This window comes from Lepisosteus oculatus, unplaced genomic scaffold (genome assembly GCF_040954835.1).
Source record: "Lepisosteus oculatus isolate fLepOcu1 unplaced genomic scaffold, fLepOcu1.hap2 HAP2_SCAFFOLD_225, whole genome shotgun sequence".
NCBI classification, from domain to species: domain Eukaryota; kingdom Metazoa; phylum Chordata; class Actinopteri; order Semionotiformes; family Lepisosteidae; genus Lepisosteus; species Lepisosteus oculatus.
The window spans coordinates 1-22,063 of record NW_027167765.1 but is presented as its reverse complement, the minus strand read 5'-3'; the positions used below and the strand labels follow the sequence as shown (position 1 = coordinate 22,063).

The window sequence follows — 22,063 nt, the reverse complement described above, 5'->3', positions numbered from 1 at the left end:
GTTGCAAAAGTTGGGATGCAAGTGATGGAGCCGTTCGCTGCAAAAGCCACTGCATTGGCCAGGAATCGAAACCAAGCCTCCTGCGTGGCAGGCGAGAGTTCTAACAATGAACCACCAATGCTCAATGCCTGTACCTTCAAAAAAGACGCTTTTTTGGTGCTGTGTGCAAAAAGCGTCGACATCTACTTCCAGCTGCAAAATGCCATCCGCGGACGCTGTGAATTTATTTATTTAGACACCGCTCAGAATCCCCTGTAAGATTCTCCTTCAATTCCGTTTTGCAGTGCTTTAGCTCTTTCAAAAGGCTTTGCTTTGCTAGTCACAATCCAAGGCTTGTGACAGCATTTGAAAACACTTGCCACTGCGTTGGCCGGGAATCGAACCCAGGTCAACTGCTTGGAAGGTAGCTATGCTCACCACTATACCACCAACACATGCCCGGGGAGCCCTCCAGGACACCACCAGAGAATGCTCACGATTTCAGAAGCTGTCTCCGGGACGTGCTGGTTCCACACATCCTGAATAAATCATGTTATTGTTAGTTGCTGTAGCTAGACGTTCAAATGAGTTTCATGGCCAGATGAACTGTTTCCTCAAGTGGTATAGTATTGCAGTAAGACAGCACGATGCCTGCAAGACTATGTCACGCTAAACGCCACAGATTGTGTTTGTCCGATCGTGTCAGTCGTCCTGCAGCCACGGGAAGTGGGACACAAACATGCTGCAATGCTTTCAAGACATTAGGATTTGTTTGTGCAACATCCGAGAAGAGTACTTGTGGCTTGAATGTGACTGAGCAAGGTGTTTAAAGACAGAGACTGAAAACTGTTAAAGGATGAGTCAAAGTAACGTCTAATCGGATTAGTTTCCTTAGAGCTGGTTCAGAGTTTGCTCAAGAGTTTACCTTTCACAGATGCGCAAAGAAGAATGTTGGGGGTGCACGCTTCAAGGCGCCTTACAGCTGTAGGGAGTGATTTCAGACGATTCGTGGCGTGTGCTCATTCCCATATACCGTACGCCCCGGGGTGCAGTGCTAGGATGACGTACAATACCGCTTGGGCACGTAACGGCGTTATATGCAAGTGCGGGACGTGAGGGTTTTGCGTTTGTTCGTTTTGTTTTGCTCTGCTTTGCTTTGTTTTGCTTTCCATCGCGTTGGTAAGAGCGTAAATAAAAAGGCGATTCCTGTGTCGACCACTAATGTAAGAGCTATTTCAAGTGCGCCGTGGTGCGGCTTTTCAAATGCTTAACAGGATGACTTCGCATGCACGTGTGCTTTCATGCAGTCGTGTGTGCAACCATGTCTGCTTATGTGCAAACGGGCGTGGTTTCATGTATGCAAAAAACTTTCCTGGGCTCTTCTGAAGCACATAAAATTATTTGGAGATATACATTTGTCTTGTTTTCCTCTTAGGCTCTAGAATTGATAACTTTTTTTTAGGATTCTAGCTTTCTCCCCTTGCAGGCATCGGGCACAGAGGACCTCATGGTTTTCCTAAAAATCTTTTTTTTTGTGTTCCTTGTTGTTCCAAACTTAATTTTAATCACTTTTAATTAGATATTTTATTAAAAATAGTGCAAAAAATGACTAATTTTACTAAAAATAATGTAATATAAAACTGATGTTTTTAACTTTATTGTAGTGTTTTAGAAACTACTATGTCTTCAAAAATGGTTATTTTTCACTCCTAGGAATGAAAGCTGTTGTTATATGATGTTTATTTTCAAATTTTGAAAAAATCTAAGGATTCTAGCTTTCTCCCCTTGCAGGCATTGGACACAGAGAACTTCATGGTTTTCCTAAAAATCATTTGTTATGTTCCCTGGTGTTCCAAACTTAGTTTTAATCAATTTTAATTTGTTATTATGTTAAAAACAGGGTAATAAGTTTCTAATTGGACTATAAATAATGTCATATTGTCTGCTATAAAACTGATGTTTTCATCTCCATTGTAGAGATTCTAGAATCAACTAATAGAGAATTAAAATAAAAAAGGGCATAAGAAGAGATTACCAACAACGACCACAAGATGGAGATGTTGTCTAGACATGTGGAGGGGTGAACCACTTGGAACTGAATGTTACAAAGACAAAGGAACTGGTGGTAGATTTCAGGAGGAAAAAGGTCAAACCTACTCCTGTCTACATCCATGGGAGTGGCGTGGAGATGGTGGACTCGTACAAGTACCTGGGAGTGCACATCGACGATAGACTGGAATGGTCTAAGAACATCGAGGCCATCTATAAGAACGGACAGAGCCGACTTTACTTCTTGAGGAGGCTCAGGTCCTTCAATGTGTGTAGTAAGATGCTACACATGTTTTATCAGTCGGTGGTAGCGAGTGCCATTTTCTACGCAGTGGTGTGCTGGGGCTCTGGGATTAGAGCAGTAGATTCCAAAAGGCTGAACAAGCTCATCAGGAGAGCGAGCTCTGTCATTGGGTCTGACCTGGACCCCTTGGAGGTAGTGGCTGAGAGGAGAATGATGTCCAAACTGGAGGCCATCATGGACAACTTCTCCCATCCCCTCTATGACAGGCTTGCAGGAATGAAGAGCACGTTCAGCAATAGACTGATTCACCCACGGTGCGACAGGGAGCGCTACAGGAGGTCATTCTTGCCGTCTGCCATAAGACTGTACAACGCATCCACCTTGCGTCTTGGCAGAGGCAACAGCGACAGTGACCTGTTTCTGGACTAAACGCATATACACATATACTGCTACATCTGTTCTCTTTCTTTTTCTTTTTCTTTTTCCCGCTTACAACCACTTTTGTGCAATATATGCCAGGGACCTGTGCAATACATTTATATTTATATTTATATCTATGGTTACATCTATATTTATATTCATACGTGTGATACGATTTTCTGTGTACTGTTCTGTTCTAGTTTCCTCTTGTGTGTCCGGACTGTGAGTAACTCTTGTATTGTATTGTATGTATTGTACTATTAGTATATAATTCGTTACACTGTGGCTGTGTTGTGTGTGTTAAGCTGCTGTTGCACTGCAATTTCCCTCACGGGATCAATAAAGTATCTATCTATCTATCTACATTACCAATAACGACCACAAGATGGAGATATTGTCCAAAGAGGCAAGAAGGGCAAAGCCGCGATAAGGAGATTGCTGTCAGAATGCACATCCGGATCCCAAACAGAATCTCTAGTAAAATATGATCATTTGTGAAACAGGCAAATGAGTGTCAGCTACAATATGATTGCTACATATCTGCATTTGTTGGTTTTTAAGGAGTAAGAGTGCAGGCGGTTTAAACCTGCGATCCAGTGTGTTGAAGTATTTCACAACACTACCCCTAGCACATCAGGAAATAAATCCTCATAATGATTATTGCCCTGGGCATGTACCAAAAAATCAGTGAGCATATACATATATCGCTGTGTTGAAGCTAGAGACACAGAATAAGTGCAAACACATCCTAAATACAGTGTTCCTGCACCTTGACCTCATCCAGAATGTATCGTTTTTTGAAAGCGATTGCTGTCAGAATGCACAACTGAATCCCAAACAGAATCTCTAGTCAAATATGATCATTTGTGAAACAGGCAAATGAGTCTCTCAGGTGCCCATTGCTCATTTTCAGACACATTTATGCAATACTTTCACCATGCGTTGAGCAATAGGGATTAAAGATACCAGAGGTAAGGTTTAAAAGTGATTCTGAGGTGCAACACATCAGCGAAACAGCTAGGCATCTGAAATGCGGGGTTTGAGAGCCCTTCAGGGAACACCGTACCCTAAAGGTACCAGAAGTCCACTAGTATAAGCATTAAGTCACTGTCAGCCCTGTTGCAATGTGATTGCTACATATCTTCATTTCTTTGGTTTTTAAGGAGTAAGAGTGCAGGGGGTCTAAATCTGCGATCCAGTGTGTTGAAGTATTTCACAACACTACCTGTAGCCCGTCTGGAAATAAATCCTCATTCTGATTATTGACCTGGGCATGTACCAATAAATCACTGAGTATATATATATATCACTGTGTTGAAGCTAGAGACCTGTATGTAATAATATGATGCTAAAATGTTATTTTCACATGTAAGAAAACCGGCTCAGGGACGCCAAATATGTAATGTTGCCATAGCAAAATTAAATGTAGTGGCTCTCTGAAGGCACCAGTTCTGTAGGGTTTGGGCATTTACTGAGACAATTATTAATTGTAGCAGTAAATCACAAAGTTGATTCTTTTGATGGCTTTAGAATCCAACCATGTGACATAACTCAAACAACGCGCACACACAGGTACTAATACACGAGGATACATTTATTAATACATAAAATATGCATGTAAACCTAACAGATCTTATCGAGAGGGTTATCAGAATACAAAAGATATATATTCAGTCAGTTATGAAGTGTTACACATATCAAGAGGACATACGTTCAGTATATCATTCATTAAGACCGTTTCGTTAATGAACTTGGTTATAACTTCTACATTAGATACTCAAACAAGTACATAACTCTTAGGAATTAAATTGATATCAACTGGTTGGGATAACAATTGAATTCTCGAGCTGTAATGCATTGAAGTTGAATACTCATCCAATCTTTGGGGATTCAGATCTTCCTGCGGGCACAAAGAAACAGTTGCAGGCTGTTGCTGTCCAATCCGCGCTCTCTGGCTCCGTGCCAGGCTGTGCTGTGCGGCTTGCGACGCTGCGCTGCTGATGCTCACTGTGGGCTTTAACTAGCAAAGTTTGTGCACAGGAGAAAAGATGACTGTGGGTCCCAGCAAGTCAGGAAGAGGACCGGTTCGTTTCTGATGAAGAGCTAGTTCTGAATAGTGATTCAGCTGTCCACAGTTCCGACCTGTTCACGAGGCCTGCTGCTGGTGCTAACCTCGGGTGGATCCTCTGGTTATTCTCTGGCAACCTCCGCTCTAGACTCTTAGAACAAAGGAAAGTTCTGGCACTCAGACACACTGGCCGTTCCGTGGTTGTCCGGGCTGAGTCTCAGGATGGTCAGGAGGCGCGCTGCGAGAATGTCCTGCCCTTGGGAGCCTTCTGCTCCTGGGCCGCCCTGCCCTGGAATTCTCCTTTGAATTCCCTTTAGAATTGTCCACAGAATCCTCTGAATCCTCCCTTCTGAATCTTACTGAATCTCACAGGCTCTCTGTGTTGCCTGTTTTTACCTGGAGGAACTTCAGCTCATTGATTGGCTGAAAGTTCCATGGGCATCAGAGTCCCACGTGGGTTACTCGGCCCTACCAGTCCCTGATTGATTGATCAAGGTGAGATATGAGTCACTTAGTCCTGACACTTAGTAATGCAGTCCAGATGTCCAACTGGCACTCCCTAGACAGATAGGCGCCAATGGATGACCATTGATCATGATAGCCAGGCTTAGCTAAGTGCATCCCCCTTTGGGAGCTGTCCTAGGACCTTAAATCACCCTGCATGAATAGTCTCTCTATGGCTGCACCACAGAGATGAACAGAGAAATGGGGCCTCATTTGGGAAGGCTCAGAACACTTAATTCTGCCTTATTAATAAGCCTCGCCGCTACACACATATATTAATATAATAAATGATTGCTTATGCTTTATAAACAAATCTAATTAAAATAAAAGCTTAAGTTTTGTATTTATCTTGTACCATAGAACATGATTTTCTTTGTATTTCAATCCCACAAAGTGTCCAAATGACGCACTACATGATATAAGGAAGATTATCACATGCATATCGGTATTATCTTTCTTACGAAAATGCATTCCTTTCATTACCTTTTACTTTTTAAAATGAACTCAAATTGTGTATAATGTAATAATTTAAGTAGAATAGATTCTAATAATATAATGATCCAGTGTGTTGCACTACTTCACTGCTTCACTGCTCTATGCCGTCTGGAAATAAATCCTCAGACTGCTTACTGCCCTGGGCATGTACCAATGAATTACAGGAGCACATCTATTTCTCACTGCGTTGAAGCAGGAGACACACAGTCTCTGCAAACACATCCTAAATACAGTGTTCCAGCACCTTTGACCTCATCCAGAACGTATCATTTCTTGAAAGGGATTGCTGTCCGAATGCACATCTGAATCCCAAACAGAATCTCTAGTAAAATACGATCATTTGTGAAACAGGCAAATGACTGTCTCAGGGGCCCATTCCTCATTGTCAGACATATGTATGCAATGCTTTCACCGTGCATTGAGCAATAGGGATTAAAAACACAGCAGGTAAGGTTAGATGTCATGTTCTATGATCATTTCTTTCAGCATTAGGGACTAAATATACTAAACGTATGATACTAAAATGTTATTTTCACATATATTAATGTAATAAATGATTGCTTATGCTTTATAAATAAATCTAATTAAAATAAAAGCTTAAGTTTTGTATTTATCTTGTCCCATAGAACATGATTTTCTTTGTATTTCAAGCCCACAAAGTGTCCTTTGATCTCTATTCTGTGGTAATCCACGATGACCCCGTTCTTCAGGTGATTCATCATGTCCTCCCTCGCCTGTTGAGAGGCCACCTGATCTCTTCTGCCGTGGCGTGCTTCATACACGCCCTCTTGAAGTGAGCAGGAAGCTGATCAAAAGTATTCAGGCACATCTTGCACACCAGGGGAATAAGACTGATTTCTTAAATTATCCTTAAAATTCTCTCTCATAGTTTGAGCATAATGATTTTATTGCATTTATATAAGAATTGCTCATTGCTCCTAAATAAATAATGGTTTCATAAAAAAATGAACACTTACTTGGTCTCAGTCACAGACTTTCCAATAGAAGCCATTGTGGAGTTCAGCAACTGCAGGTCCTAGAAGTGGGGAAGGAATTTTAAAAGAGAAATTGAATTACAATACAGAAGGAATGGCTGAGGGTTCACTGAAATGTATAAATATACAAATTCCAAAGACTGAGTCCATATAGAAACAACTACTTTTCATTTTCAGTATAAGAAAAAAAAAACTATCTTCCAAAGCATCATAAAATTGTCCCTTCTTCCAGACCCTACTTCTCTCTTGTAGTAGTACAGCAGACCTTTCCAGGTGAGCAGATCACAGAGTCCGAAATGAGCTTCCTCCATCAAGCAAAGTACCTGAACATGACTCTGTCTTCATAAAAGCGCCCCTGTAATAAAGAAATTAAATCCAAAATCAAGAGGGCAGTTGCCTACTGAAATACAAGAAGTCATCAATTTTAACCTAGCAACACATTAAAGGCTGCATCTATACAAGTGCGATTCTAGAAATGCTCACCAGATTACGTTTTAAGAAGGAACTGCGCCTCAGGTTCCGCCGAGATCTTAACTCGGATGGCAGGATTCAGAGTCCGGAGTGTGGACTGATGGCGAACGGAGGGTCCACATACTGTGGATCCCTCAGTGATCTTCCGCGTATTCAAACCGCCAGCGTGTGACTCCCCTGTCCCTGTGACCTCATTGCTCTGCTCTCTCCTCTGTGCAGCCGAGCCCGACTCACGGTAAAGTGAAAAAAAAGATGCCCTCAACGTGAGATTTACTCTGGAGCGAGGATAGATGTTACCTTTTTATCATTTAACAGGATGTATGTGATGTGGCGACTAGGTTCAATTTTGTATCCTCTTTAAAAGATTAAGGACTGGGGTGAGCGTGATTTACCACCCTTTCAGCTAAGAACCCGACTTGCGCACCGTTTAAGCTGCATAGACTCGGTCGTTTAACTCTTCTCCGTTAGCAGGGTTAAGGTTAAAGAAAAAAAAATAGCTGACTCCTTTTTTTTGCCAGCCGCTAGCGCTGATTAGCAAGGCTTGTATTTCATGTTTTGCAAGTTGCATCCATTTTAAGAAAAACAAGTCGCGTTAAAGACAGGAAATGAATACTTGCATTTGATTAAGTTTAGCCGTAGGCTGGGATCTCCTGTTTACTAGACAGGCGCTTTAACCAACTAAGCCACGGCGCCCCGGGAGTGTTGTCCTTTTGCAGCCACTTGGACACACCACTCAGACACATCTGCATTCGGTGTGTGCTCCGCCTGCTCGCTGAGCAAGTTGCCACCTTTACATACAATAGCAACATCGACACCAAGAGAAAGGATGACAAATGGCTTTTATCTGGAACTTTTCATGTCCAAGGAGCTCAATGTGCTTTCTGTGTACAACAGGGCCACTGAACTCCACACTGGCCACTGAACCACAGCAGTGGCTTGCTGGCTTGACATCTCCCAAGGAAAATGTTGAAATCACATGTGGAACAGGAAAATGACCCTCGAGTACGTGGGGAAAAAAAGAAAAAGATCATCTGGAGCGCGCCAACCCATGTCCGGACAGCCCAGTTTCGTCAACAAGGTGGCTGAGTGGTTAAGGTGATGGACTACTAATCCATTGTGCTCTGCAGGCATGGGTTTGAATCCCATTCTCATTGCTCTCCATGTCTGACACGTGTGCCTGTTCGACATCGGCCCTCCTGTTGTTTGCTCCGGTGCTAGAGCCGTACATTTTCTAGCAGTGGCTGAACATGGTATAGTAGGCCAACGTCGGTATCGAGCAGTGACAGTAACAGTACTTACTGCGCCCCATAAGAAATCGTTTGTCCCTGTTCAAAAGAGATTGTGCAATGTCCTGCGGCGTTCGTAAAGCAAACCTTTGACAGTTTGAAAAGAGGAATTTATTCTGCTTCCTGTGCGTGCAGTAGTTACAAAGTTGAACGTCTTTACACGATCTGCTGCAGTTTTCAGTGGGCGGGCTTTGTCAGATGGCTTGAAAAAACGCACTGTGTTTCGGCTCGGGAAACATCATGAGCAGTGTCCTGCATGTTTTCTGTGTATAGCTGTCTTTTAACGCATACAGAATTCATTCGAAATCATTGATTTCTCCAATTAACAAGGGTCCCTTTTTGAACCTGCCAGAAGCATTCTTTCAATGTAACAGATTTACTCCGGGGAAAGGCAGCATGACATTGAGAGTAGCTCAAGCTTTCAGCACCCGTATCGGACTGCGTGTATGCAGACACCGCTCAGAATCCCCTGTAAGATTCTCCCTCAATTCCGTTTTTCAGTGCTTTAGCTCTTTCAAAAGACTTCGCTTTGCTAGTCACAATCCAAGGCTCATGACAGCATTTGAAAACATTCGCCACTGCGTTGGCCGGGAATCGAACCCGGGTCAACTGCTTGGAAGGCAGCTATGCTCACCACTATACCACCAACGCACACCCACAGGAAGCCTGCAGGACACCACCAGAGAATGCTTTTTTAATTTTTTTTATTAAACAGAATTTACAAATACAAATACAACAAGAGGATCAGAGTCATGTACAAGAGAAAAAAAACGCAGCAGAAAAAAGCATTTAACTACCAGAGGTAATTAAGTAATTATGTGATCAAATTGTATATTTTACACGTATCATATTTTCCTTGCTTTAATATTTCTCAATTATTTATAAACTTTAGTTTCAACATGCATGCGTTTCCTGTAAAAAATAAAACTCAGCACACAGTTTTTCTTTTAACAACATTTCGAGTACCTCTGGCATTCATGAAAAAGACATACACAAAAGCAAATAACTAACTCTAAGACTGTCTAAACTATTGAGTTTTTCAAAGAACCAGAACTATAACAGTCCTTAACACTTAACTACACCATTCCAAACTAACACTAAAGAAACACTAGTATATACTGGTATAACAAATATAACCAAACATAATCATTAACTGAGCAGTCACTGGGAGCAAATCTCCTTCCCGTCCACAAAGGCCCTCGCTCCCACAAAGTAGGCTCTCCTCCCCTCTCTTCTGGCAGCTTCAACCTGGGGCCACAGCTGGTTCCTGGTGCTCCTGTCCGCGGCAGACAGGTCCTCTGCAAACCTCAGTTTGTTCCCATTCAAATACTCATTCCCCCTCGCCGCTCGCCACAGCATGTCCCTCGCCGTCCTCTTGGTGAACTGTATTATAATCGATCTGGGGCGCACTTGCCCAGACATGTTCGCTCTCCCGAGCCTGTGAACAAAGTCAATGGCCGATATTACGTCCTCCTGGTCCGGCAGGGTCCTTTTACAGATACCCTTCACTGTTGCAACAAGGTCCTTATCACGTTCCTCTTTAACTCCAAATAATTTTAAATTCCATCATCGACGGTATCTATCTACATCGTTCACTTTCAATTCAAGTTCTTTAATATGCTTTTCTTGTTTGGTATTTACTTGTTTAAGAACTTTTACTTCACTCTTTAAGTCTTCAACCTCTTTAAACACACAGTCCATGGACTTTTTAAGACTTTCGATTGCGACTGTATTAGATCGAATCATTTCCTTCAGCTCACCCAAGCTCTGTGCCATCATGTTGAAGATGTTGGTCTGGAGCTCCTCCAGCGTCAGGTCGCCCCTTCCTCTCTTGGCTGCCGGGGTTTTCACAGGTGTGCTGGGCAGGGACTCCGGCTCTTCCTCTGGCAGCTGAGTCTCACTTGGGCTGCGAACGCTCGCGTACGAGCGCATCTCCAGCACTCTTTCCACGTCCCCTCCAGCTGCTTCACTTTTCCCTTTAGTTGCCATCAATTTTCTTGTAGTGCTATACATATACGATTGAGGTTTCTTAGACTTCTCCTTCGAAGACCCAGCACTCTCTTTTCTTTTCCCAGTGTTACTCATATCGAAATTCTTAAACCTAAAAAAAATCGTTTTTTTTTCTTTCAATTATAACTGAAGTTTAAACAAGTAGTGTTAAGTCCTTATTTTTCTGTAGTCAAAAAAAGCAAAAATTAACATTCAGGTCATGAAAAACTCAAAAAAAAATCCTCAACCACTAAACTTTACCTCCCACCTGAGCGCCATCTTGAACGCCCCTACCACCAGAGAATGCTCACGATTTCGGAAGCTGTCTCCGGGACGTGCTGATTCCACACATCCTGAATAAATCATGATATTGTTAGTTGCTGTAGCTAGACGTTCAAATGAGTTTCATGGCCAGATGGACTGTTTCCTCCAGCGGTATAGTATTGCAGTGAGACAGCACGATGCCTGCAAGACTATGTCACGCTAAACGCCACAGATTGTGTTTGTCCGTTCATGTCAGTCATCCTGCAGCCACGGGAAGTGGGACACAAACATGCCGCAATGCTTTCAAGACGTTAGGATTTGTTTGTGCAACATCCGAGAAGAGTACTTGTGGCTTGAATGTGAACTGTACATGCCCGCCCCCTTTCCTCTGTAGTGCATGAGTTCCTCCCAGCATGCCCTTCGTCATTGTTCTGTCATCTTGTATTTAAAGGGTTGTATTTCTGCTGCTGAAAAGAATCAACGGCTTTCTTTGTTCCCAACGGAGCCCTTGTCTGTCATGAAATTCTTCAAAACCTCAAGCTAGAAGAAGACGACAAATATGAAGCGTTACAGCAACGACATGCCATGAGACAATTGATAACGATTTCCATAGGATCCCCGCGGTTGCCTGGCAACCGTCAGCTTTGCGCAGTGGCAGTATCGTAGCCTGTGAGGTTTAGCCGAGGCGGGATTATTGCTAGTTGAAAACTTTTCCCAATATCCCGCTTCCGCCGGTTTGCAATACAATCGGCGAAAGCAATTTTTGACAGTCTCGTTAGAGACTGAGCAAGGTGTTTAAAGACAGATTTGGTCACGGTGACATCATGGTAGAAAGAAGCGAGCTTGTTCCCAGTGGGCATTGATTCGTCGAATATACGTATATTTACGGTGAAATTACGGCTATACGTATATATACGTCGCCTCGAAGTATAATCAACGTCGAATTGCAACCGTAAAATTGACGACATTAACAAACGCATATATAACGTCGAAAACACATCTAACACAGTGCCTGAGGCTTTTTACTGTATGTATCGTGTGTGCCGCAACTAGGAGTATACGGCACTCTGCACAGTGTACGAAGTAAATTATTTTCGCAGCAATTAATTTACACGTGTATAATAAATATAGTAAATATAATAAATTAATTACTGCGAAAATAATTTACTTCGTACACTGTGCAGAGTGCCGTATACTCCTACTTGCGGCACACACGATACATACAGTAAAAAGCCTCAGGCACTGTGTTAGATGTTTTTTCGACGTTATATATGCGTTTATTCATGTCGTCGATTTTACGGTTGCAATTCGACGTTGATTATACGTCGAGGCGACGTATATATACGTATAGCCGTAATTTCGCCGTAAATATACGTATATTCGACGAATCAATGCCCACAGCTTGGCATACAAGGGTTTTGCTGAGGGGGTCTTGCCACCTGCCTGAAAAAAAACAGTAAAATGTTTGAGTGCCTATAGAGTTTCTATTTTTATTTTCTTGACAAAAGTCCCCCATCAGTGCGCGGTGCCCGAGGAAAAATCTGTAGGGGGGCGTCTGAAATTCTGAGGGGGGAGTGATATTTCGGTTGAAACGGAGCTGTACGGTGCAGCTACCCAAATGAAATCTCGCAGCTATACCATTGATTAGTGCTTCATGATAGAAGATAACGACTAGCAATCTGGTATTTGCGATGAAGTTCAGTTTCACATTTTTCGTCACTCTCAAGGTTTGTATTGCCTGGAGCGAAAAGTACCATAAGCGTTCATTTTTGCAGCTACATGGACGTTCTGAATCGTTAAGAAAAAAATGTTGTAAAACCAACAGAAAGCACAGACTGCTATAACTAGTCCTAGTTATATAACGATTTTAAGTATAATGATAAACTACTGCAAGGAATCGGTCCACCTGAGCAAACAGGATCGTAATGTTGACACTCAATAATATGTGCAGTTCCTGGACGGATAGCCCTCCTGCCCATCAAACAGACTGAGTGACTGTTCGTGTCATTTAGTGTTGTCTGACCATTGACAAAGTACAACTATTTTTTTAGGGTGCAAATTAAGTTAGGTAAAACTTTTTGCCCAAAACTGAAGGGGCGACATTCCCCCCTCCCCCCGTGATGCCAGGCCTGTCCCCATCCTATTCCATAATGTCATTATATATAATACCATACAACAGTGACCGATCCTTACTTATTGCATGCGTTAAAATTGCACATCAGCTCATAGCAGCGATGTATTATCAATGTTAAATTTCAACCATAATATCGACAACATTAATAAACGCATACGTTGAGAAAATATCGAACCCAGCATATTTTCCGGTTATATACCACAATGCATTGCTAGTATTCGTTGGTCACCATTTTGGACACGTTTTTCAAACGTAGAAGTATATCCGAAAATATCTCAGCAATCCTCTTTTGACGAGTAAGTATGAACAATAATAATACTATCTGAATACATACAGATCTTTCTTAATATTATTTTGATTAAAATAGTATGTGAATAAGCAAAAAAATGGCACATAAAATAGTGTGAATGGGGAAGATGACACAAAATCGTTTTGCCGTTTCTCTTATTCTTATTCTATGTTGTACTTTCAAACTTTGGGTACTCTTTAATTAGGACAGACTTTATTGCTCAACTGCTATGATGCAAGCCAAATTTTATACATTTATTTCAGCTTTGAGCTTAGTAAACCGTTCATTTTTTAGATTATACTAAAGAAGATATTAATCATCAATTATTTGGGAAGTAATATTATATAATTTTCTCCTAGCTGCGGTGCTGAAGTCCCACCCTACATCAACAGAAAAAGAAATAAAGGAGCACGCAATGTGTTACTTGAAGAATGCATATGCAAGGCAGGGGGCCAAGAGATCTGGACTCTGAAAATAATAGGTTTTTGGTTCTAACTGTTAGGACAATTAGACAGGGTTTGCAAATAGTGGACAAAAATCGTCTTAACTTCCATTGTAATATTTTATATTTTATGTAATATTTTTTTCTTGGAAATATAGAAGTTGTACATTTTAAAATGTATATCTGAATCAAAATGTGGTTTTGAGTTAGTGTGTTAATGTAATTAGTTTTGTGTTTGTCATTACTATACTGTATATTGCCATGTTACCAGAATTTGAAGCTGAAGTTTAAGACTAGTTGTGTTTTTTATGATTATTGCCCATATGTTGATTGTTGATTGATTGTATACAATGTATAATTTGAAATACATATGTTTCAGGTGTGAATGTGTATTTTCAGAATACATTTCTAAACCTAATCATTGGCTTGTTTTACTTGTTTCTACACCTATAAAATCTATCTTTGATGTATAATAGACCTCTACCCATATACGTATAATAGACCTCTAATGTTATCCCTATAATAGACCTCTAACCATATACGTATAATAGACCTCTAAAGTTATCCGGAACTCCAACCATATATGTATAATAGTCCTCTAAATTTATCCGTATAATAGAACTCCAACCATTTATGTATAATGAACGTCTAAATATAGACGTATAATTGACGTTTAACTTTAGACGTATATTAGAATTTCATTCTAGACGAATTGTAGACCACATTTAGACGTCTAAGATATGCGTTTAATAGACGTATATTATACGTCTTTTGCCCAATGGGTTACGTCTCAACAGAAACGCTCTTTAGCTCTTTCAGCGTTATGCAGAGAACATCGTCTGTCGAGATCATTTTTAGTCAGCGCGAAACGCCGTGTGCTGTCAGTTTGATTTCATATTGCTCGTAGCGGCGCCTGGCTTTTGTCTGTCAAACGTTAGGTTGCGCTTCTTCATGCTGCATCGTCGGCATGAGTGGAGCTTTTTAAACGTCTGTACTTACTGCGCCCCATAAGAAATCGTTTGTCCCCATTCAAAAGAGATTGTGCGATGTCCTGCAGCAAACCTTTGACAGTTTGAAAAGAGGAATTTATTCTGCTTCCTGTGCGTGCAGTAGTTACAAAGTTGAACGCCTTTACACGATCTGCTGCAGTTTTCAGTGGGCGGGCTTTGTCAAATGGTTTGGAAAAACGCACTGTGTTTCGGCTCGGGAAACATCATGAGCAGTGTCCTGCATGTTTTCTGTGTATAGCTCTTTTAACGCATACAGAATTAATTCGAAATCATTGATTTCTCCAATTAACAAGGGTCCCTTAAAGGATGAGTCAAAGTAACGTCTAATCGGATTAGTTTCCTTAGAGCTGGTTCAGAGTTTGCTCAAGAGTTTACCTTTCACAGATGCGCAAAGAAGAATGTTGGGGGTGCACGCTTCAAGGCGCCTTACAGCTGTAGGGAGTGATTCGAGACGATTCGTGGCGTGTGCTCGTTCCCATATACCGTACGACCCGGGGTGCAGTGCTAGGATGACATACAATACCGCTTGGGCACGTAACAGCGTTATATGGAAGTGCGGGACGTGAGGGTTTTCGTTTGTTCGTTTTGTTTTGCTCTGCTTTGCTTTGTTTTGCTTTCCATCGCGTTGGTAAGAGCGTAAATAAAAAGACGATTCCTGTGTCTACCACTAATGTAAGAGCTATTTCAAGTGCGACGTGGTGCGGCTTTTCAAATGCTTGTGGGCATTTCTCTGTTGTTGATTCTTTTTTTGTGTGTAACAAAGTGGCATTTTCATGTCCGGACGGGGAGACTTTATCATTCCGACATGAAGCCACCCTTAAGTCCTCTGAGGCGTGTCTGTCTGCAAGGCTTGTATTTTGGAAATGTTTTTTATGAAACGGAGAACGACTTTGAAATAGGCTTCCGCCGGCGCCTCGCGATCCAGGTAAGATTGTAGCAAGAACGCAGCGGCGGTGGGGCTTGCTGTAGTCGTGGCTGAGTGGTTAAGGCAATGGACTAGAAATCCATTGGGGCCTCCCCGCACAGGTTCCAATCCTGTCGACTACGTTGTCCGCCTTCAGTCGGTGTGTTTCGGCACAAGCAAAGAAGCGCGCCTCTTTGCTGTTCCTGGTGGTTTTAAAACGCCCAATCGCTTGTACCTGCTGCCTTGGAAATAAGTTCTTCAGCGTCCGCAAATGGCATTTTGCAGCTGGAAGCAGATGTCGACGCGTTTTGCACAGAGCACCAAAAAAGCGTCTTTTTTGAAGGCCCAGGCACTGAGCATTGGTGGTTCAGTGGTAGAATTCTCGCCTGCCACGCGGGAGGCTCGGGTTCAATTCCCGGCCAATGCAGTGGCTTTTGCAGCGAGCGGCTCCATCACTTGCATCCCCTTGCAACTTCCAACTAAAAACCCACTGAAGCTAAGCAGGTGTGAGCCAGGTCAGTACCTGGATAAGGATGAGCTACAGGGAAAAACAAAGCTTCCAGCTGGAAGCGGTGTTAATGGTGCCGGCGGGGGGGCGCTCACCCTGAGGTCTGTGCGGGTCCCAATGCCCCAGTATAGTGACGGAGATGCTGTGTTGTAAAAGGGCGCTGTCTTTTGGATGAGATGTAAAACCGAGGTCACAGCGCTCTGTGGTCATTCAAAATGACCACCAAAACCTTTGACAAAAGCTCTTGGTAATTGATTGTCTTCAATAATGCTTCTCCTTTAGGTACATTTTAAATCAGCTGAAAAATGCTGTGAAATGGGGGGGCACTTCAGGCCAGTGTAGGATTTGGGTTACAAGAACCATGAAACTGCACGAGAAAGCCCGTACACTGAATTACACGGCTTTCTATTCAAAGGAGGACAAAAGAAATTCCCTGAGTTTGATTTTTTGCAGCACAGAGAGGAGCACTGTCGTGAGGCCGGTTAGCTCAGTTGGTTAGAGCGTGGTGCTAATAATGCCAAGGTCGCGGGTTTGAGCCCTGTACGGGCCAGGTCTAGGTCCAGGTCCCTGTTTGTGAAACAGGCAAATGACTGTCTCAGGGGCCCATTCCTCATTCTCAAGACACATGTATGCAGTATGTACACCGTGCATTGAGCAATAGGGACTGAATACACCACAGGTAAGGTTAGAAGTCATTCTGAGGTGCCACATGTGAGGGATACAGCTAGGCATCCGAAATGTAGGGTTTGAGACCCTTCAGGAGTATTGCATCCTTTGAGACAGACCCGTGCATGTTAAACAAATGATCATTTCTTTCGGCATTAGGGACTAAATATACTAAACATATGATGCTAAAATGTTATTTTCACATATATTAATGTAATAAATGATTGCTTATGCTTTATAAACAAATCTAATTATAATAAAAGCTTAAGTTTTGTATTTATCTTGTACCATAGAACATGATTTTCTTTGTATTTCAAGCCCACAAAGCGTCCAAATGACGCACTACATGATATAAGGAAGATTATCACATGCATATCGGTATTATCTTTCTTATGAAAATGCATTCCTTTCATTACCTTTTACTTTTTAAAATGAACTCAAATTGAGTATAATGTAATAATTTAAGTAGAATAGATTCTAATAATATAATGATCCAGTGTTTTGCACTACTTCACTGCTTCACTGCTCTATGCCATCTGGAAATAAATCCTCAGACTGCTTACTGCCCTGGGCATGTACCAATAAATTAAAGGAGCACATCTGTTTATCACTGCGTTGAAGCAGGAGACACACAGTCTCTGCAAACACATCCTAAATACAGTGTTCCAGCACCTTTGACCTCATCCAGAACGTATCAATCCTTGAAAGGGATTGCTGTCCGAATGCACATCTGAATCCCAAACAGAATCTCTAGTAAAATACGATCATTTGTGAAACAGGCAAATGACTGTCTCAGGGGCCCATTCCTCATTGTCAGACACATGTATGGAATGCTTTCACCGTGCATTGAGCAATAGGGATTAAAAACACCGCAGGTAAGGTTAGATGTCATGTTCTATGATCATTTCTTTCAGCATTAGGGACTAAATATACTAAACGTATGATGCTAAAATGTTATTTTCACATATATTAATGTAATAAATGATTGCTTATGCTTTATAAACAAATCTAATTAAAATAAAAGCTTAAGTTTTGTATTTATCTTGTACCATAGAACATGATTTGCTTTGTATTTCAAGCCCACAAAGTGTCCAAATGTTCTATGATCATTTCTTTCAGCATTAGGGACTAAATATACCAAACGTATGATGCTAAAATCCTGAAAAAAGGATGTGCTCCATCTCGTCAGTAGATTGGATTCCAAAACTGATTTGGGTCAATATACATTACCTTTGAAATTAAAGTACAGTCTACTGTAGGGAACCATCAACTTAGAAAGCATTGGCCTTCCCTGGGGGTCAGGTAGGTGCAAAAGATAAACCTTTATCCTATCTTTATCTTAAGATAAGTGGCCAAGCAGTATTTTTCCAAGTTTCACCAAGCACATCATGTTGCCATAGTAGACAAAGTTCTATAAAATGTTAAATAACTTTTAAAAAAAGTATCTTGGTCTTACAGTACTGTACAAGGTGAATTAAACTGTCCCTGGTAATAAAAAGTAATTAGAAGCATCTCAGAAACTTTATCTCTAGAAACATTAGCTGTTTTATATCATGTAATTTAGTGTGATGTTGTCAGAATTCAAGGACATTATCACACACAGAAATTGGTTCAGTTAAATCTAAAAAACACAGCTAAACATGGGTTTAAATGTAACAGAAGTCTTACCTCTTGTCAAAAGATTTAATTCAAGAAGCGATGTAATAAATGATTGCTTATGCTTTATAAAGAAGCTTAAGTTTTGTATTTATCTTGTACCATAGAACATGATTTTCTTTGTATTTGAAGCCCACAAAGTGTCCAAATGATGCACTACATGATATAAGGAAGATTATCACATGCATATCGGTATTATCTTTCTTATGAAAATGCATTCCTTTCATTACCTTTTACTTTTTAAAATGAACTCAAATTGTGTATAATGTAATAATTTAAGTAGAATAGATTCAGGTAGGAAATATATTATATAATATATTTTGACAGACAAAAGTCATGATGTTTATGGCTGACATCATTTCACATGGGTGAATTTTAAGCTAAGAAATAAAAACATTTACAATGAAGATACCATTGCTTAATTTTAAATGCCTTTAAAAAATAAATACCTCCTGAGAATAATTTGCCACTCCCAGATCCTTGGTAAGGTACTGTTTGAATCCAATCAGGAGAGGAGCATCCAGGGAGTGCTTTCTATAGAGTCCAGCTTGGGCCACTCTCTTCCGGCCTGCTGATACTTTTTAACTACTCAGGGCCTGTAAGGATATAAAACTCCGGTTTAAACATTTTATACCTATAAGACAAATTAGAATTTTAGTAAAAAATAGATACATCTGAAAAATAAAAAAGTCTTACTGCTGATAGAGTTCTTCAGAGCTCACATCTTCCCCTTCCTTATCCGCTTCTGTTTCAGTTTCTAGAGCAGCCTCTGGCATCTCTTCCTCCTGGACAGCGGCCTCTTGCTCAGGGCCGCTGGAATGCAGGTAGATTTCTTTTCAACATGCTTTTACATAATATGTTGTAACAATGATTTCAAAAAGAAACTACAGAAGCCTTACAGATTAAAAATATCTCACCTTGCCAATGTGTCTTCAGGCTTCCCATGTACAAAAAGGCCCAAGGACTCTAGCAGTCTTACAACCACTATCCTGTTTGCCTCACCAGACACGATCTCTATTCTGTGGTAATCCACGATGACCCCGTTCTTCAGGTGATTCATCATGTCCTCCCTCGCCTGTTGAGAGGCCATCCTGATCTTTTCTGCCGTGGCGTGCTTCATACACGCCCTCTTCAAGTGAGCAGGAAGCTGATCAAGAGTATTCAGGTACATCTTGCACACCAGGGGAATCCGCGCGGGTTTCCTTTGAAAATAAATAATACCATCTGTGTATAGAAACAAGCTAAGACTGATTTCTTAAATTATCCTTAATTTTCTCTCTCATAGTTTGAGCATAATGATTTTATTGCATTTATATAAGAATTGCTCATTGCTCCTAAATAAATAATGGTTTCATAAAAAAATGAACACTTACTTGGTCTCAGTCACAGACTTTCCAATAGAAGCCATTGTGGAGTTCAGCAACTGCAGGTCCTAGAAGTGGGGAAGGAATTTTAAAAGAGAAATTGAATTACAATACAGAAGGAATGGCTGAGGGTTCACTGAAATATATAAATATACAAATTCCAAAGACTGAGTCCATATAGAAACAACTACCTTTCATTTTCAGTATAAGAAAAAAAAAACATTATCTTCCAAAGCATCATAAAATTGTCCCTTCTTCCAGACTCTACTTCTCTCTTGTAGTAGTATAGCAGACCTTTCCAGGTGAGCAGATCACAGAGTCTGAAATGAGCTTCCTCCATCAAGCAAAGTACCTGAACATGACTCTGTCTTCATAAAAGCGCCCCTGTAATAAAGAAATTAAATCCGAAATCAAGAGGGCAGTTGCCTACTGAAATACAAGAAGTCATCAATTTTAACCTAGCAACACATTAAAGGCTGCATCTATACAAATACGATTCTAGAAATGCTCACCAGATTACGTTTTAAGAAGGAACTGCGCCTCAGGTTCCGCCGAGATCTTAACTCGGATGGCAGGATTCAGAGTCCGGAGTGCGGACTGATGGCGTACGGAGGGTCCATATACTGTGGATCCCTCAGTGATCTTCCGCGTATTCAAACCGCCAGCGTGTGACTCCCCTGTCCCCGTGACCTCATTGCTCTGCTCTCTCCTCTGTGCAGCTGAGCCCGACTCACGGTAAAATGGAAAAAAATATGCCCTCGACGTGAGATTTATTCTGGAGCGAGCCAGTGTTGCGCATAGCTGCCTTCAAAGCAGTTAACCCAGGTTCGATTCCCGGCCAACGCAGTTGCGAATGTTTTCAAATGCTGTCATGAGCCTTGGATTGTGACTAGCAAAGCGAAGCCTTTTGAAAGAGCTAAAGCACTGCAAAACGGAATTGAAGGAGAATCTTACAGGGGATTCTGAGCAGCGTCTGCATACATGCAGTCAGATAAAGGTGCTGAAAGCTTGAGCTACTCTCAATGTCATGCTGCCCTTCCCCGGAGTAAATCAGTTACATTGAAAGAATGCTTCTGGCAGGTTCAAAAAGGGACCCTTGTTAATTGGAGAAATCAATGATTTCGAATGAATTCTGTATGCGTTAAAAGACAGCTATACACAGAAAACATGCAGGACACTGCTCATGATGTTTCCCGAGCCGAAACACAGTGCGTTTTTCCAAGCCATTTGACAAAGCCCACCCACTGAAAACTGCAGCAGATCGTGTAAAGACGTTCAACTTTGTAACTACTGCACGCACAGGAAGCAGAATAAATTCCTCTTTTCAAACTGTCAAAGGTTTGCTTTGCGAACGCTGCAGGACATCGCACAATCTCTTTTGAATGGGGACAAACGATTTCTTATGGGGCGCAGTAAGTACAGACGTTTAAAATGCTCCACTCATGCCGACGATGCAGCATGAAGAAGCGCAACCTAACGTTTGACAGACCAAAGCCAGGCGCCGCTACGAGCAATATGAAATCATACTGACAGCACACGGCGTTTCGCGCTGACACAAAAGTAATCTCGACAGACGCTGTTCTCTGCATAAAGCTGAAAGAGCTAAAGAGCGTTCCTGTTGACACGTAACAAGCTCGTTTCTTTCTACCATGATATCACCGTGACCAAATCTGTCTTTAAACACCTTGCTCAGTCTCTGACAAGACTGTCAAAAATTGCTTTCGCCGATTGTATTGCAAACCGGCGGAAGCGGGGTATTGGGAAAAGTTTTCAACTAGCAATAATCGCGCCTCGGCTAAACCTCACAGGCTACGATACTGCCACTGCGCAAAGCTGACAGTTGCCAGGCAACCGCGGGGATCCTATGGATATCGTTATCGATCGTCTCATGGCATGTCGTTGCTATAATGCTTCATATTTGTCGTCTTCTTCTTCTTCTAGCTTGAGGTTTTGAAGAATTTCATGACAGACAAGGGCTCCGTTGGGAACAAAGGGCGTTGTGAGAAAACCGTTGCTTATTTTCAGCAGCAGAAATACAACCCTTTAAATACAAGATGACAGAACAATGACGAAGGGCATGCCGGGAGGAACTCATGCACTACAGAGGAAAGGGGGCGGGCACGTACAGTTCACATTCAAGCCACAAGTACTCTTCTTGGATGTTGCACAAACAAATCCTAACGTCTTGAAAGCATTGCAGCATGTTTGTGTCCCACTTCCCGTGGCTGCGGGACGACTGACACGAACGGACAAACACAATCTGTGGCGTTTAGCATGACATAGTCTTGCAGGCATCGTGCTGTCTCACTGCAATATTATACCGCTG

General features: G+C 41.6%; 6 non-coding genes across 6 annotated transcripts; 3 read left to right on the top strand and 3 right to left on the bottom strand.

Moving 5' to 3' along the window:
• Positions 1-362: 362 nt before the first annotated feature.
• Positions 363-434, bottom strand: trnag-ucc (transfer RNA glycine (anticodon UCC)). Its single transcript has one exon. It is a non-coding gene; the product is annotated as a tRNA-Gly (tRNA).
• A 7,863-nt stretch (positions 435-8,297) lies between these two features.
• Positions 8,298-8,379, top strand: trnas-acu (transfer RNA serine (anticodon ACU)). Its single transcript has one exon. It is a non-coding gene; the product is annotated as a tRNA-Ser (tRNA).
• A 711-nt stretch (positions 8,380-9,090) lies between these two features.
• On the bottom strand, positions 9,091-9,162 carry trnag-ucc (transfer RNA glycine (anticodon UCC)). Its single transcript has one exon. It is a non-coding gene; the product is annotated as a tRNA-Gly (tRNA).
• Positions 9,163-11,404: 2,242 nt separating this feature from the next.
• LOC138227078 (U4 spliceosomal RNA) lies at positions 11,405-11,546 on the top strand. The gene has a single exon (XR_011184828.1). It is a non-coding gene; the product is annotated as a U4 spliceosomal RNA (small nuclear RNA).
• Positions 11,547-15,899: 4,353 nt separating this feature from the next.
• trnag-gcc (transfer RNA glycine (anticodon GCC)) lies at positions 15,900-15,970 on the top strand. Its single transcript has one exon. It is a non-coding gene; the product is annotated as a tRNA-Gly (tRNA).
• Positions 15,971-21,430: 5,460 nt separating this feature from the next.
• LOC138227075 (U4 spliceosomal RNA) lies at positions 21,431-21,572 on the bottom strand. Its single transcript, XR_011184826.1, has one exon. It is a non-coding gene; the product is annotated as a U4 spliceosomal RNA (small nuclear RNA).
• Positions 21,573-22,063: the final 491 nt, after the last annotated feature.